Source organism: Corylus avellana, chromosome 2, assembly GCF_965113065.1.
Source record: "Corylus avellana chromosome 2, dhCorAvel1.hap1.2, whole genome shotgun sequence".
Classification (NCBI taxonomy): Eukaryota; Viridiplantae; Streptophyta; class Magnoliopsida; order Fagales; family Betulaceae; genus Corylus; species Corylus avellana.
Genome location: NC_142491.1, coordinates 29,596,517 through 29,615,609, shown reverse-complemented (window position 1 = coordinate 29,615,609; position 19,093 = coordinate 29,596,517). Strand labels below are relative to the sequence as shown.

General features: G+C 41.9%; 1 pseudogene; it reads right to left on the bottom strand.

Moving 5' to 3' along the window:
- Positions 1-8,352: 8,352 nt before the first annotated feature.
- Positions 8,353-16,087, bottom strand: LOC148587592 (uncharacterized; annotated as a pseudogene).
- Between the last annotated feature and the right edge of the window lie 3,006 nt (positions 16,088-19,093).

Genomic DNA, 19,093 nt, shown 5'->3' with positions numbered 1-19,093 from the left:
ATTTAGTTAGGCAAGATATTTCCTACTAAATAAATTAATCTATGTCTAAGTTGCGTCTCCTTTTCCTTTTTCTTTTGAGAGTTTGGAGGGGCAATGTGTTGTATAGTATGATTGTTCTAGAAGCAATCAGTTGTCTCCACCAATATCAATGGAATAAGTTTATGTAATCTCTTCTTGTCCTATTTGCTGAGATGGTTTTTGATATAAAGCCTTTAGTCCTTGACTTGTAACCATTGAAAAACATCAAGGGATGAACCAAAAATGAAAGAGTGAGGGCAATTTTCAGATGGAGGGGGCATGTGATTGTTTTCTTAATAAATCTCCAAACTCACTTAAAACAATATTAAACTTTTTCTTACCAAAATCTACACTAAGGTCATTGGGCCTATTATCCGACAGCAAAGTCCATAGCCTGTCGATCAAGGTAAAAGCCTAGTGCATTCATATGGGCCTACTAGGAAGTACCCAAATTCGGAAGCACGGAAACAACATCGCTTTAACAAGCTAACGCTCTCGGAAGACCATGTTCACTCGGTTTGCATCATTTATTGAATCAACAACATAAGCACCACATGGATAGGACAACTATGGGCAAGATATGCACCGAACGTGTTAACAACTTGATTATGGCTTAATCATCAGGGTAGTTACGACACACACTTAAATATCATTAACGGTTATGCACTATTCTTTGGATCACGCCAACCACAGTAACCGCTGTGCACCACTCTCGGAATGATATCAATAGTAAGAATAGTTTCTCATCAACTATAACAGTCAAAGAACCAGAATATTAACTCCTCCATCCGTTACACCCAGATCCCGGATCTTCTAACTAGTCATCATCACCATCCTCGTGAGACCTAACTATAAAAGGCTCATAAACAACAGGTATAGATAATAATTCATACTCAACTAAGCTCTATACTGAGTTTATACAGACACTAACTTAAGCATTGGAGGAGGAACGCCCCGTCCACTACCCAATGCATCCTCTTAACGAGTGTTGTTATTTTGCAGGAAAGAAAGAAAGTACCAGCTCAATATTACCGATCTACCCTTGGGTCCACCATACTGGAAACTGTACCAATATGTTTGGTGCCGTCTATAGGAAGAACCAATTTATTGAGCCTGGCAAGACTCATTCCAACAACAAACATTGGGTGGAACAGTTCTTCTATGTTTCCGGGGCTTAGGAAGTGTCTGCATCAGGAGCTTTGCCTTTGAAGCACACTGTTCCGCAAGAGTGGGGAGCTTCTCAAGAAGGTTGTGAGTACCTTTGATTCCTCTTTTCTTCTTCTGTTTGGCACACATTTTTTATCTTTTTCTTTTTGACAGGGAATGGGTGTCCTAAATTGGTCTCGGACCAATGGGGTTAGGTGTATTGGAATTTTCTTAGCTGCTCGAGAACAAAGCCTGGATGGTTTTCAACAACATTGTTACCGAGTACGCTCTCAGAGAGCACTTAGGTTATCAAATTCCTATTTGTAAGGTTCTTTGGGATCAACAAGGGAATCCTAAGAAACCGGTTCTCCTTTCTGAGAAGGCGGGTCAAAAATCTCCAGCTTGTCCCCTAGCTAAGAAAACCCGAGCGTAGAGAGTCGTTCAGTCTTCGGATAAATTGAGTGGGGTCAAGATTTTCGCTCTTGGAGGCTCTGGTTCTGCTTTTGGAACCCGGGATGCTGTCTCATCTGTTCCTTTTGCGAAGTCTAATGCCCCTGCACCAAAGAGGAAGGTTGATAAAGGTAAGACTCCACTGGGGGAACCTTCCAAGAAGGCAAGAGTCGACAAGTTGTAACACCCCACCCCAATGACAATATTGTCCGCATTTGGCTCCCCCAAACTAGACTTCCCAGGAGGTCACCCATCTTGGTACTACTCCAGCAGAAGCACGCTTAACTGTGGAGTTCTGATGGGATCATGACCATCACGGCTTTAAAATGCGTTGTTGTCATTAAGGGTGTAGTATACATTTAAGCACATCATCATCTCCATACCCAGGTGATGTGGGACATCACACAAGTCCTTAAAGCTGTTGAGCCTGGAATCCTCGATCAGGTCCGATTTTGCTTCAATGACCTCTGGGGACCCCCGCTCATTTGGTGGCGTGTTTGATGATATCATCCTTGAGACTAATATCCCTGACTTGTGTCCTTCGAAGGAGATAGAAACTTAGCAGGTTACTCCTCTGTGTGTTCGACCTCGAGAGTCGGGGGAACCAGCTACTGTTCAGAGTGAAACTTAGGACGTCCCTTCTCCCGAGACTAATCCTCCGAATCCTCCGGTTGAGTCTTTCAACCAAGAACCCGTATATCGAGGACAGTCATGGAGAGGGCATTATGGAAGAAACTCGCCCTTAATCAGATTGTTGGCCAAGGGTTTGAGTGGGCATCCTTTGACTGCAATTACCAAGATACTGCCGGCTGACTATAGTTGAGGGGAAGGTCGGCTTACTCCGGAGATGCTTGTGGACAAACTAGTCCACCATCATTACTTGGTAAGTAGTGCTTGTCCCCTTTTTTTTTTTTTTTTTTTAATTCTTTCTTTTTTTTTTGCTATATCTGGCAGGACCTTGTTTGTGCAGTCTTCTCTTCTCATTGTTAGCTAGTATAAAGAGTTGCAAGAGGGTATGCGGAAATATGCCGACAAGAGAGTTGAGCTCCGAGAGTTGGTTCCAAAGCTGAGCAATCGTCAGAAGGCTTCCAGCTCACAGGCGATTCTAGGTTTGATTCCCTATTCTGAAGTGGAGAATTTACGTCTTTTGCTAGCAGCAAAATATCAAGAGCTTCTTTAAAGCAATCAGAAACATTTTGAGTTGGAGACTACTAACATGCATCTTCAGGAGCTTCTAGATGCTGTGACTCGGAAGAATCAGGAGCTTGTGGATCATGCCAAGGAAGTGGCCGCCAATGTTCATCAGGCCACTGCGGAGCATTTTAAAGTTGTTGAAGAGCTTCACCAGGCTCGTACTTCCGAAGAAGGTTTTCGAAAGCTTTCTGAGATGCTTGAGGGTCAGCTGTCCCATTCGGAGGATGCTCGCGAGCAGGTTGAAGCAGACTTGAAGGCTTCTTGGGATAGGTGTAGTCGGTTCCGCCAAGAGTACCTTTATTGGATGGCTAAGGTGACTTGTTATCTTGCATAACTGTCTTTCATTCCTTGGCTCCGAAAGGACAAGGGAATTTTCACTAGGGTTTTGAGAACTGCAGGTACTTGACTATCAACCGAGAGCGATTCGATACTGATCCAACGACGATGAACTTTGACTTTTTGTCCATCGCGGCTAGTGCTATTGGTGAGTTGGTTGATACTGGCGAAAATCTAATTCCGGATGCTCCGGAGGTCAATGTGCACGGGTTTCGACCAGAAGCGAACTTACCCCCCGAGCCTCTTGGTCCCAAGATTATCATAGATGATGACAATGATGTTGATGTTGTTGGAGTAGCTCCCAAGACTTAGAACTTTGTTATTTTTCCTTGTGCCAATTTGTCTGTATTAGGATTGTTTTCTCGTTTTCTATTTTTCTATATTTTTTGAATTGCTTTGAACTTTGGTATTTCCGAATGCTTTTGAATGCTTTCATTTGATTTCCTTATTATGTGGTCTATGGTCAGTTGTACTACCCTCCATGACTGAGGATTGAAAAGTAATTTTTTGAACCTTGGTCATTTAGTTCCTTATGTGTCTTTTGGCATTCGACATTTTAGGTTTCTGTGGCCATTATTGCTTTTCACATTTTTCGACAGTGGGACACGTGGAGCATTGTCGCTCTTATTTTCAGCCTGCACCGGTTTGACTTTCCTGGCGGCTTTGCATGGGACGTCTTCTCACATTTAAGAGTGACTTATCGTTTTGCAAGTGCTTTTGTACTATAAATATCCCCTTTGGTGTGGAGCATTTTCACTCAACTAACTTTGATTTTTCTCTTGCTTTGATTTCTTTCTTCATGACTTCTGCTTCTTTGTCTGGGAGTTTGGTGGAAACGGAGTTGTTTGCTGCTTTTGCCATCCGTCCGCCTCTTGAGGATGCCGTTTTCTCATCCTGTTCACAAGCTGAGTGATTCTATTCTTGTATTCCTCATGCTTCTAAGGTCGAGGCCGCCAAACTTGCTGCTGGAGGCATGGGAACAGTGCCTAGCGGATCGCTCCAATCAAGTGGCGAAGTTGATGGTCGATATTGAAGTAAAGGACTATCAAATAGCCTGGAAAGATTGACAGCTGGAGTTGTGAGACCGTCGGATTGCAGATCTTGAGGCCTATATAGTCAATATTCATGAGAATGGGTAGAAGAACCAATTTATTGGTCTTCGAACGGTGCCTTTTGTCGCGTTTTTTTTGAAAGAAAGTACCAGCTCAATATTACCGATCTACCCTTGGGTCTACCATATCTAAAACTCTACCAACAGTTTTGCGCCATTTGTGGGAATGACAATTCATTCTTACGAAATTAAAAATCCGCAGTTATGGTGAACACAAGATCTAGAAGCCAAGCTCATCAGAAGGAACTAGCAGCCCAGGCTAATTAGCTGCCAGCGCTAGCACCCCCAAATGCAGGAGATAGGGAGCGTATCGCATCCCTCGAAGCCTAAGTAGCACTCCTAGTCCAGCAAAATGAGGAGCTTCGCCTCCGCTTCCCCGCGCAATGACAGTCTGAAATCAATCGGAATGGACATTTGGAGGAGCAAGAAAACAACAGCCACCATTCTGATGGTCACAGTCACCAAGGTGAAAGTCATCGCCACTAGAGTAACAACGACCAAAGCGAAAATGGTCACATGGAATGCAATGCTTGGGAAAACGTTCGTAGAGGCGAAAACTCTGGAAAAATGATAGAACCTGGAAGAAATCAACCCACAATCGAAGACCAGAATTAGTCAGCAACTGGTCTGCGAAGTGAGGTAGACAAAGCCTTAGCAGAGTTGAAAACGAAACTTGAGGCCACGGAGAAAATGGAGAAATACAAAGCTGCAGTGGCAAGCAAACTCTTTGCCGAGGTGGAGACGCCCTTCACGAGCATCCACTCCCCAACAAATTCAAAGCGCCTCAGATTCTGAGCTATAGTGGAGTCGGGGACCCAACTGAGCACTTAGAGAATTACTAGATGCACCTGGCGTTGCATGCCACACCCGATGAAATTGCGTGCAGAGCCTTCCCTACTACACTTTTAGGAAATGCTAGAGAGTGGTTTCGGAGTCTGGTGCCTAACTCTATGGGCACCTTTGAAGATCTTGCTCGGATTTTCCTCACCCACTTCCTGGGATCCAGAGAAAAGAGGAAGCCTTCCGGATATCTCTTGACGCTCCACCAGTGAGAGGGGGAGAGCTTGAAGAAGTTCATGATTCGGTTCAACATTGAGAAGCTAAAAGTAGAAGACCCTACTAATGGCGTAATATTTTTTGCCATCTACAACGGTATCTCTCCTAAGGAACCAGTGGCGAGGAAAATTGCACGGAGAGAATCGAGCAACCTCCAGGAGTTATTAAATAAGGTAGATGAATTCATCAATGAAGAGGAAACCTTGAAGGCAACAAGGTAAGCTTGAAAGTTGCCCAAAACGTTCGAGGAGAAAAAGAAGAAGGATCATCAAGGGTCAAAAGCTCCGAAACCCTTCAAGAAGAAGTTCAGAGACTACAACGTCACTCTGCTCAACGTCAGCTGATGTACAAATTTAATTGTACTCGCAAGCGCACGAGTCATGTGCAATATAGCGTGTGTGCAAGTGCGAGGTCGATCCACAGGGATTTGTGTTGTGTAAACCAATTTCTATTTAAACCAACTCTATTTTAACCTAGTTCCGAATTTCGTGATTTTTGTCGTGCAAAATAAAACATAAACTAAAGAAAATAATGAAATGAAATGGTAAAGAACACTAAGGTTTTAGAATTCACTTCTTCAAATCTTAACTCTATATTCTCGTATTTGTTCTTACAATCGACAAACTATTATGCTGAAATTGTTGTTAGATGTTTTACAAATATCTAGTTTAAATCATTCAGTGAATCCACCCATTTTTACAAATCACAACAAATATCCGATTTGAAATTAAATCATCCTATGTATCCGTTTGGTTAACGAATCACAACGGATATCCGATTTCAATCGAATGATTCGATGTATCCGAAGGATGAAACACATCAAATATTCAACTCCAACACATAACAGTTCATCACATTCAATTAAAAGATATAAATCAACTAATTGAATGAAAATCTACAACATTCTTATTCAAAGTCAAAATTGTATAAACAAAATACGAGAATACATGAGTTTGTCAATGACAAAGCTTCATCTTCGACCTTAGTTGAAAGATTTAGCCTCTCATGATAACAAAAACAATCCACAATTCAATTGACATCATGAGAAAATAAACTTACAATGGAAAATTGAAGCAAACGCTCCAAAAACCCAGAAAACACCAATTTTGACTAAGTACGGCGCCCCCGGCTCGTCTCCGTCTGTTTACAATAGAAAAGAATGATATTTATAAGCTAATTTTAGGGTTTTAGCACTGCCAGGTCGGCCGAGTGTGCTCGATCGCACTCTAGGTGCGCTCGATCGCACTCGTGCAACATGTGTTTTGCTGCGCGGGCGCGAGTGCGCTCGATTGTACTAAAAGTGCGCTAGAGCGCACTTCCAGTCGGAATTAGCCTACTCTTGTGAAAGATGACTTTGTAGATCATTGAGTTAGTTTTCCAATGACACCAAGATCGCTTCAATCGGAGCTATACAACTCAAGATATGACCTTTTTAGTGGAACTCGTCGGATGCGAATTATCACTCAATCGAAATTTGCTGCCAATGCTCCTTGAAGTGTCTTAAGCGTCAGGCTTAATGGAATGAGTTGCAAATTTCACCTTAAAGCCGCATTTTTCTCTTAACAATCCGCAAATCACTAAAACACCAAAAGTAACCAAAAACATCAGAAATTAACACAACTAAGAGCTTAACAAACATAAGTTAAGGGGCCCAAATATACAATATTTGGCACTCATCAAATACCCCCAAACTTATATTTTGCTAGTCCCTTAGCAAAACAAAACAAAAAACAAAATTAAAGCATGAAACATAAGTCCTCTATCGTGGGAGAGACGATTGCATTTAGCATATGCAACAAGCCTTTTAAACCCCTAGGCATCCTTAGAGGACGAGTGAAGTCTCGTGAGGGTTTAACAAGAATGATACCCATAAACATTTATGCACTATGTTACTTGACAAACAAGGACTTCCACACAAACACATGGTTTTTAATATCATGAGCAGGTTTATCACAGTGAACACTACAATCATCATCAAGACAACCACAAATCATTCAACTCAAAGATGAAAATTTGAGACAACACATGTTCCAATAAGTGCAATGTGAGACTAACATATAATCATGAGGCTTCAATTTATTCTCAAACTTGGGTGTACCTTAGAAGTGATAGGAATTCGCTCAGATGAAACAACCAAGGCTTAATTTTATTTTATTTTTATTTTATTTTTATTTTTTTGTGTAGGCTGTGCAATGCTTAGCTTCCTTAAGCTTTCTAATTGACCTATGTAACGAGTGTTGGGCCAGAGACTCCCAAACCAAATGGTTTTAGGGCACTAGATGTAGAAACATCCCTCAGGGCTTAATTACTGAAGTCAACTAGGCTACGAAGCAAAACTAGCCATACAACCAACCATGTTAGGTTTCTCATCTTTTTACCCGAACACTCAATGCTTTGTGAGGCATGAGGTCCGGTTACTCAATGAGAAGCTCAAATTGATTATTATTATTATTATTATTATTATTTTTTCAAGCCAAGGTTTCATCACACTTCATCCTACCAATCTCGAAATACACCCTAATCAAGTCGAATCTTATACCTCACCGATTCTATGCTAGTGTGCTCGTGGTGATAAATTCAAACATGTGAAATCTCTCTAATCCAAAAATGAGTCAAAAGACTCAAATTCCTAATGATATGCTGTGTTCAAAATGCTAAACAGACCAATGACATGCAAACCACAGAATAGGTGTTACCTTTGCTTAATCAATAACATAGCAATTTTTTTTTTTTTTTTTTTTTTTTTTTAAAAATAAAACAACACGAATAATCAAAGAAAAAGACAGAGAAATGTCTACCCCACCCTTAAACTAAAATGACACATTGTCCCCAATGGGTCCAGAGATACAATACCAGATGAGCGGCGCAAGTCGGGTGTAACATAGGAGAACGCTCCCCCAAACTTGAATGGCAGACACTTGCCCTGAAAAACACAACAGAAACAAACAAACAAGATAAAATGGTAAGGAAAAGAAGTAGGGATGCCTCCCACAAGCGCTAAGTTTTAAGTCTTCATCCAGACTCTCCATAAAAGACGACAATCACTCAGAATAACTCGGATCCTCCAACAATGTCGTCTCGTTCTCCTTACTCCTCAACTCTAAGAATGGTTTTAATCTTTGTCCATTCACCTTGAAACTGTTACCATTCTTAGGATCCTCAATCTTGATGGCCCCATGAGGAAAAACTGACCGAATGATAAATGGGCCTGTCCACCGAGATTTCAACTTACCCGGGAAAAGATGCAGCTGTGAATTGTAAAGAAGGACTTTCCCACCAGGCTCAAAAGATCGTCTCAAAATGCTCTGGTCATGAGCCTTCTTCATCTGCACCTTGTACAACCGCGCAGAATCATAAGCATCATTCCTCAACTCTTCCAATTCATTGAGTTGGAGCTTCCTTTGTGAGCCAGCCTTCAAAAGATTGAAGTTCAGCTGCTTGATGGCCCAATATTCTTTATGCTCCAATTCCACGGGAAGATGGCATGCTTTCCCGTACACAAGCCGATAGGGTGACATCCCAATCGGGGTCTTGAAAGCTGTCCTATATACCCACAATGCGTCACTCAATCGCATAGACCAATCTTTTCTATTGGGGTTTACCGTCTTTTCCAAAATATGCTTGATCTCGCGATTGGAAACTTCAACCTGTCCACTCGTCTGTGGGTGATACGGGGTGGCAACCTTATGTGTGATGAAATACTTCTTCATCAACTGCTCAAAAATCCGATTGCAAAAATGCTTTCCTCCATCACTTATAATTGCTCGAGGCGTACCAAAATGAGCAAAGATAGTGTCTCTAAAAAACTGGACCACAACTCTGTGGTCATTGGTCTTGCATGCAACCGCCTCGACCCATTTGGACACATAGTCCACAACAACCAAGATGTACAGATAGCCAACGGAGTTCGGGAAAGGTCCCATGAAATCGATGCCCCATACGTCAAAAATCTCAACAATCAAAATGGGACTGAGGGGCATCATATTCCGCTTAGAGATACTCCCTAGCTTTTGAAAATGCTCACAAGATATACAATAAGTGTGGGCGTCTCTGAAAAGGGTAGGCCAATAGAATCCACACTGTAAAGTCTTGGCAGCGGTCTTCTTAGCATTGAAATGGCCTCCACAAGCATGATCATGACAAAAGGAGATGACATTGGATTGGTCATACTCAGGAATACACCTCCGAATGATCTGATTGGGACAATACTTGAACAGGTAAGGATCGTCCCAGAAAAAATGTTTCACCATGGACAAAAATCTGGACCTATCTTGTCGCCCCCACTACTGTGGCAGTTGGCCGGTGACGAGATAGTTCAATATGTCAGCAAACCATGGTGCGGGCTCATGGGCAATGTGCATCAATTGCTCATCAGGGAAAGTCTCTGAAATGGGGCTAGTGTCCTCGGTGTAATCCACAGTCAATCTAGACAAATGATCCGCCACCATATTTTCGGAACCCTTCTTGTCTCGAATTTCTATGTCGAACTCCTGAAGTAGCAAAATTCATCGGATCAGACGAGATTTAGCATCTTTTTTGAAAAAAAGATACTTCAATGCTGCGTGATCCGAAAAGATGATGAATTTAGATCCTAGTAAATAGGATCTGAACTTGTCTAGCGCAAAAACGACTGCCAACAACTCCTTCTCCGTGGTGGAGTAATTGAGTTGTGCGTCGTTTAGAGTCTTGCTCGCATAGTAAATGACGTGGGGGAGTCTATCAACACGCTGCCCCAAAACAGCTCCAACTGCTTAATTCGATGCGTCACACATGATCTCAAATGGTACACCCCAGTTGGGCGGCTGAATAATAGGTGTGGACGTCAGAATTCTCTTCAGATCCCCAAATGCTATCTTGCAATCCTCATCAAATACAAATGGGGCATCCTTCACCAACAATTTGCACAAGGGCCTAGCGATCTTGCTAAAGTCCTGGATGAATCGCCTATAAATCCTGCATGGCTCAGAAAAGAACGAACCTCCTTCACCATACGTGGGGGTGGAAGGTTGGAAATCAAATCTACCTTAGCTTTGTCAACCTCTATCCCCCGATGAGATATGACATGCCCCAGTACAATGCCTTGTTTCACCATGAAATGGCACTTCTCCCAATTGAGCACCAAGTTCTTCTCCTTGCACCGCATTAAAACCAAGGTGAGGCGGTGCAAACACTCCTCAAATGATGAACCGAAGACAGAGAAGTCATCCATGAAAACCTCAAGGAAACGTTCTACCATGTCAGAAAAAATACTGATCATGCATCGCTGAAAAGTAGCAGGTGCATTTTATAACCCAAAGGGCATGCGACGGTAGGCGAACGTCCCAAAAGGGCAAGTAAACGTCGTCTTCTCTTGATCTTCGGGGTCCACAGGGACCTGGTTATATCCATAATAACCATCCAAGAAGCAATAGTATGCATGCCCAGCCAAACGTTCCACCATCTGATCAATGAATGGGAGTGGAAAATGATCCTTCCTTGTGGTGGCATTTAGCTTGAGATAGTCTATACAAACTCTCCATTCTGACTGAATACAAGTTGGGACCAACGTCATCCTTGTTCTTTACTACCGTCAATCTAGCCCGCTTTGGCACAACATGAATTGGGCTTACCCACTTGCTATCCGAGATTGGATAAATGATCCCTGCATCCAACAACTTAATCACTTCAGCACTCACAACGTCTTGCATAGTTGGGTTTAACCTTCTCTGTGGCTCCCTCGATGGCTTGGCGTTCTCCTCTAAATGTATCTTCTGCATCACCATCGAGGGACTGATCCCCTTGATATCCTCATTGGTCCAACCGATAGCTTCCTTGTGCTCTCTTAACACCTCTAGCAATTTTTCCTCTTGAGCATCAACCAAATCCGAAGCTATAATCACAGGCAAAGAATCTGCTAGACCTAGGAACTTATACTTAAGGTTATCTGGTAGAGGCTTAAGTTCATTCTTGGGGGGATCAGATACTGCTATCTCCTCCTTCTCACTGCTCGCCAAAGGAGCAGTTTCCAAAATTGCATCTGCTTGCTCAAGCAACTTGTCCAAATCCAAATCCTCTCCGAACTGAGCAAAGCATGCCTCCAAGGGGTCTTCTATGCTTGATTCATTCATTGTCTCCTCCATAATCTCCTCTATCAAGCATACATTTCTCACTTCATCATACTCCAATGGTTGTTTGCTGATATCAAAGATAGTCAGCTCCACTGTTATATTTCCGAAGGAAATCTTCATCACCCCTGTCCTACAATTAATCAGGGTGTCAGCCGTAGCTAAGAATGGTCGCCCTAAAATTACTGGTATTTGAATTCCAACATTCTAAACCGGCTCTGTGTCTAGCACAATGAAGTCCACGGGGAAGTAAAACTTATCCACCTTGATTAAAACATCCTCAATGATTCCCCGTGGTATCCTAACGGACCTGTCAGCCAATTGAAGAGTCATGGACGTGGGCTTCAGTTCTCCTAACCCTAATTGCAGGTAAACTGAATAGGGTAGGAGATTCACACTCGCCCCGAGATCTAAAAGAGCCTTCTCAATTCGACTGACTCCTATCGTGCAAGAGATGGTAGGACACCCAGGGTCCTTATACTTAATGGGCAACTTGCACTGCAGGATAGAGCTAACTTGCTCGGTCAGAAATGCTTTCTTCGGGACATTTGTTCTTCTCTTAACTGTGATCAAATCCTTCAAGAATTTCGCATATGACAGCACTTGTTGGATGGCGTCCAAAAATGGAATATTGATTTGGACCTGCTTGAACACTTCCAGAATGTCCTCAAACTTCCCTCCTTTCGGCACAAATGACCTAGGAGGGTCCTCAATAATGGGCGTGGCTGTAGATGGCTCAGCATCTCTCCTCTTTGTTGCCACTATGTTCCCTTTCTTGCCCCGCAGGGTCTTCTTTTTTCTCAACCACCTGATTGTCCACTTGTCTCCCTGACCTCAGTGTGACAATCGCTTGCACATGTTCTTGCCCGTGTGCAGGATTTGAGGAATTTTCGACCATATATTGACCATTTGGGTTGGGCACGGGCTGACTGGGTAACTTCCCCTTTTCTCTCTCACCCAAGTGATTGGCTATCTGTCCAATTTGACTCTCCATCTTTGCAATTGCTTGGGTGTTAACCATGGTGGCATTCTTCACTTCATCTATCGCTTGGGTGTTTGCCATGGTAGAATTCTTGAGCTCTTGTATGGTCTGGCTATTTGATTGTATGAATGCCTTCATTGTTTCTTCCAGTAATGATTGTGACGATGATGCAGAAGGTTGCGCTGGTTGAGCCGAACAACCATGATTCTGAGCATGTGGGGGAAATCCTTGGTTCATTGGTTGGCTCTGCTTCCAGGAGAAGTTAGGGTGGTTTCGCCACCCTGGATTGTATGTCTCTGAATATGGTCCGCTTGCTTGCTTCCTGAAGTCATTGAAAGCGTTCACTTGTTCCATGGAGCACTCGGCAAAAGCCGGTGAAAATTGACAATTCTGTGCTAAATGCAAAGGATTAGCACAGATTGAACAGCCATCAACATTGAATGTGTTGGCAGAATTTACAGATTGACCCACTGCAAGAGCTTCAACCTTTTTGGTCAGGGCATCTATCTTTATCCTCAAATCAGTGTCCTCCTTAACTTCATAGATGCCACCTTTCTTGGGGATACAGGCAGATTTATCCCGACAACTCGAAAAATCCCACTGCTGTGAGCTATCGGACAACTTGTCTAATGCCTTATATGCTGCATCCCTTGTCAAACTTAAGAATGCTCCCCCATTCATTGACTCGATCATACTACGGTTGGATTGGGTCAATCCTTGGTAGAAAAATTGAACGAGTCTCCACTTCTCATATCCATGTGGGGGGCATCTTATCAACAACTCCTTAAACCTTTCCCAACACTCTGAAAATTTCTCATCCTCCTCTTGAGTGAAGGAGCTTATTTCCTTTCTGCATTCCTTGACCCTTGACATTGGGAAATACTTGTTATAGAACTTGCTTAACAAGCTTTCCCAAGATGTAATGGATTCGGGCATGTTGGAGTCCAACCATGCCCTAGCTTTGTCTTGCAGAGAGAAAGGAAATAGTCTGAGATGAACAGCCTCTTCGGAGAAATTTTGAAATTTGAAAGTGGCGCATATGTCCTTGAATTTCTTTACATGACTGTAAGGATTTTCAAGTTCTAGGCCATGGAACGATGGTAGGAGTTGGATGACACGAGGTTTCAAATCAAAATGAGTAGCATTGGTTGGTGGCAACACTATACGCGAATGGGATGTTGTGAAGTCCACAGGTGCGAACAACTCCCTAAGTGACGTAGTGAAGTCCACATTCCAAGCTCTAGCTTGCTTGGGATTTCCAGCTCTAGCATCCTCATGCTCAACCCTAGGTTCCTCTATGTTATCTTGTTGGTCTCCCATTTCACTCTCAACAGGTGCTCTCCGAGTTCTCCTAAGAGTTCTATCAATGTCAGGATCTAAAGGTGTCAAATCTAAGTTAAGGGATCTCCGACCAAGCATACACCAATCTCGAGTGTTCAAACAAACTGATTAAAGAACAATGAATAATCACGGAAAGAGTACAAACAACCAAACAAAAAAAATAGAACTAACTATTCAACAACAATATACAAAAGAAATTTCAAAACAACAAAAAATTGTGCTTAGCTGCTTCTGGTGCTGCGCTCGAGCGCAGAAACAATGCGCTCGATCGCAGATGTGCGTTCGTTGTGTGCTCATGCGTACTTGCAGAATGGATCAGGCGCAGGCACGCAGGCTGCTCGCTGAAAAGGCTCGAGTACGCTCCATCGCAGATGGAGTGCGATCGAGCGTACTGACAGAAACTAAAATTCTCTAAAACTGCAGCAAGAAAAACAGAAACAACGAACCCTTTTTTTTTTTAAAAAAAAAATCAGAATGGCAGAAACAACAACAAATACAAATACAATAAAATAAAATTGCAAAAATAAAACAACTAGTAGAAAAATAAAACCAATTCAAATAAAAATCAATTTCACAAACAAACAAATCCCCAGCAACGGCGCCAAAATTTGATGTACAAATTTAATTGTACTCGCAAGAACACGAGTCGTGTGCAATTTAGCATGTGTGCAAGTGCGAGGTCGATCCACAGGGATTTGTGTTGTGTAAACCAATTTCTATTTAAACCAACTCTATTTTAACCTAGTTCCGAATTTCGTGATTTTTGTCGTGCAAAATAAAACATAAACTAAAGAAAATGATGAAATAAAATGGTAAAGAACACTAAGGTTTTAGAATTCACTTCGCCAAATCTTAACTCTATATTCTCGTATTTGTTCTTACAATCGACAAACTATTATGCTCAAATTGTTGTTAGATGTTTTACAAATATCTAGTTTAAATTATTCAATGAATCCACCCATTTTTACAAATCACAACAAATATCCGATTTGAAATTAAATCATCCTACGGATACCCGTTTGGTTAACGAATCACAACGGATATCCGATTTCGATCGAATGATTCGATGTATCTGAAGGATGAAACACATCAAATATCCAACTCCAACACATAACAGTTCATCACATTCAATTAAAAGATATAAATCAACTAATTGAATGAAAATTTACAACATTCTTATTCAAAGTCAAAATTGTATAAACAAAATACGAGAATACATGAGTTTGTCAATGACGAAGCTTCATCTTCAACCTTAGTTGAAAGATTTAGCCTCTCATGATAACAAAAACAATCCACAATTCAATTGACATCATGAGAAAATAAACTTACAATGAAAAATTGAAGCAAATGCTCTAAAAACCCAGAAAACACCAATTTTGACAAAGTACGGCGCCCTCGGCTCGTCTTCGTCTGTTTACAATGGAAAAGAATGATATTAATAAGCTAATTTTAGGGTTTTAGCGCTGCCAGGTCTGCCGAGTGCGCTCGATCGCACTCTAGGTGCGCTCGATCGCACTCTAGGTGCGCTCGATCGCACTCGTGCAACATGTGTTTTGCTGCGCGGGCGCGAGTGCGCTTGATCACACTAAAAGTACGCTCGAGTGCACTTCTTGTCGGAATTAGCCTACTCTTGTGAAACATGACTTTGTAGATCATTGAGTTAGCTTTCTAATGACACCAAGACCGCTTCAATCGGAGCTATACAACTCAAGATATGGCCTTTTTAGTGAAACTCGTTGGATGCGAATTATCACTTAATCGAAATTTGCTGCCAATGCTCCCTGAAGTGTCTTAAACGCCAGACTTAATGGAATGAGTTGCAAATTTCACCTTAAAGCCGTATTTTTCTCTTAACAACCTGCAAATCACTAAAACACCAAAACTAACCAAAAACATCAGAAATTAACACAACTAAGAGCTTAACAAACATAAGTTAAGGGACCTAAATATACAATATTTGGCACTCATCATCAACATTTCTGAGGTCTTGATGGAAGTCAAGAAGGACCCGGAATACCAGAACCCCCAAGAATGCCAGGGGTCCCACAGAATTAGAACTCGGATCGCTACTATGAGTTCTACAAAGTTAATGGCCACTACACAGAAGGGTGCATAGCTTTGAGGCATCTCATCAAAAAGTTCATCAAGAATGGTAAGCTTGTTCGATTCTTGGGAGAACAGAGAAGAGCAGATCCCCCCCGAGAAAACTACATCCGAGAGGTGAATTACGGTGACCCACATGATCACCGATAGCAGGAACGTTACTGAAGTAGAAGCCTCGATCATAGAAATCAGGGTAGATATCCTCAGGAGAACAGAGGAAGGCCAGGGGAGCCTAGAGGAGAGCATGCTCGCCTAACCCGAAACCTTCAAAACAGACCAAATATTCCAGAAATCCACACAATAGTAGGAGGATTTGCAGGAGGAGGTGAGTTAGGAAGGGCAAGAAAGGCGTACGCCCGGCAGTTGGGGAGTTCCCACAAAGTTTATACAATAGAGAGGCCAATGAAGCAGACCAGGGGGAACGCAATGGTCATCAATTTCTCTGACGACGACTATGCAGGCATATCGTCTCCACACACGGATGCCCTGGTCATCACATTGATAGTAGCGGACCACAACCTCCATCGCATCCTAGTGGATAATGGAAGTTCGACAAACATCTTGTATTAGTCTGCATTTAAGAAGCTGAACCTGGGACAGGAGAAGGTCATCCCAACCAGCTGCCCCTTGATGGGATTTACAGGGGAACAAGCACAACCGGTTGGATCGATCGAACTACTGATCACAGCTGGATCGTATCTGAGGTTGGTGACAGTGATGATGCATTTTCTGTTGGTCGACCGACCATCAGCTTACAAAGCCATCATCGAAAGAATGGCTCTCAACGAACTAAGGGCCATAACGTCAACTCCACACCTCAAGATGAAGTTCCCAACGGACTATGGAGTAGGAGAGGTAAGGGACGATCAACAAGCCGCCCGACAATGTTACAATATCTCCATGAAGGAATGTCCTAAGATCCCAACCTAGGAAGGTGGCTGCAAGGAGAGCAGATAGCAAATAAAGGGCGGCAAACCGATCGAGGATCTCGAAGAATTCTCGGTTGGCAAACCAAACAAGGTTATCAGAATCGGATCCCAGCTAAACATGGTTGTGAAAGAAAAACTCATATCTTTCCTTCGTGAGAATTATGATGTGTTCGCCTGGAGTCATGAGGATATACGAGGTATATTGCCCTCAGTAATGGTGCACAAGTTGAATGCTAAACCCAGTTTTAGGCAAGTGCAACAGAGACAAAGAGGATACTCGACCGAGACAAAGAAGTCTAATACACTACCTGGTTGGCAAATGTAGTGTTGGTGAAGAAATCCAACGGGAAAAGGAGAATGTGTGTCGACTTCACTAACCTTAATAAGGCATACCCCAAAGACAGCTATCTATTTCCATGGAATGAACTCTTGAGTTTCATGGACGCATTCTTAGGATATAACCAGATATTCATGCATGAGTCCGACTAAGAGAAGACAGCCTTCATGACAGACAAAGATCTGTACTGCTACCGAGTAATGCCCTTCGGACTGAAAAATGCGGGGGTTATGTACCAACGGCTAGTCAACATGATGTTTCGGGAGTAGATTGTGCAAAATATGGAGGTGTAGATGGATGACATGTGCATGAGGAGCATACAGGCGACTAGCCAAATCATAGACTTGATAAGTGCCAAAATATTTATATTTTAGCCCTTATCTTATATTTGTTAATTCCTTAGTTTTGTTAGTTTGTGTTATTTTATTTCTTCTATGTGTTTTTTGCGTTTTTGTAGGCTTTTGGAAGAAAAGAAAGCATTTCTAGAAGTATGGGGCTTAAAGAGGAAATTCATAAAAAGTTATAGGTTCGGACAGTACAATCGATCGCAGGGGACCTACACTCGAGTGCACTTCTAGAGAACGTCTAGACAAGCGCAGCCTTTCGCTTATGTGCATAAGAGGAGACTCGATTGCAGTGGTGCAATCGAGCGCATATGGGCTGCGATCTAGCGCACCCGTGCGCTGGAGAAAAGAATCAGTGGCGCAAGACTCTTTTTTACTTCCATATTAGGGTTTTCCAAATCTCACTTGTAATAGGACTAAACCCTACGAATTTTCTAGGTTTACTAGAGTTTTTAGGATTTCTCTAAGCCTATAAATAGACCTTTAAGCCTCACAATTCGAGATGCAATCTTAGGGAGAGGAATTGGAGGTTACTTCCAGGAGTCGTTTTCGGGTTTTTTTTTTTTTTTTTTTTTTTTTTTTTTTTTTTTCTCTTTATTTTAATTATGTGTAACTAATTACTTTAGTAGGGCTAGATTGAAGCCCTAGTTATGTTTCTTTAATATTTTAATATTGGCGTCTTTGTGATAATCATATTGGGATGCTTAACTTGATTAATTCTTGTTTTATTGAATTCCTCATATGTGTGTGATTGGCCATTATATGCATATAGTATGGATTAGTTATTTAAGTTAATTTGGATGATCGAGTCCTGGGCTTAATAGAGTAACAAAAGATTCTCCTTACGGGTTCTCGGGTTAATCAACATGGAAAACTGAGAGTATACACCCATGCTCTAGGCTCCATGTGTTTGTTAATTTTCATAGATTTATGCTTTCTTAAAGTATACACCCATGCTAAATCCTTTAAGAAACAAAATAGTTAGAGTATACATCCATGCCTAATTTGTTGCTTAGGAAAATCTATAGCTTAAGAAGTATACACCCATGTCCTTAGGTTGGCAAACTTTAAGTATTCATAATATGATTGGAACATTAGTAGATTGTTATATTATTGAGCATGATTAGTGGTGGATATCACAGCCCTACCTTTTCATTTATCTTGATTTGTTTTCATAATATCAATTTAGTGACAATCTTGATATTTTAAAAACTATTCTAAACAAAATCAATAATCCTTATGGGAATGATCTCATACTTGCACCCTATACTATTGTTTTGATCTCTTGCACTTGCGAGTAAAACGTAACGAATATTCACCTATTCATTTAGGTGGGTATTTGGCACAATAAGACCTGGCAAAGGCTTTCAACACGTTGAGGCGCTATGGGATGAAGCTTAATCCCTCCAAGTGCACATTTGGAGTATCCTTGGGAAAGTTCCTCGGATTCATCGTCTCTCGGAGAGGAATCGAGGCCAACCTCGAAAAAATCAAGGCGATTCTGGACATGGAAGCATCGCAAAACAATAAGCAACTTCAGCAACTGTCGGGAAGAATAACAGCACTAAATCGGTTAATCTCTCGTTCAACCGACAAATGCCTTCCTTTCTTCAAAATTTTGAAGAAGGCTTTCTCTTGGAGC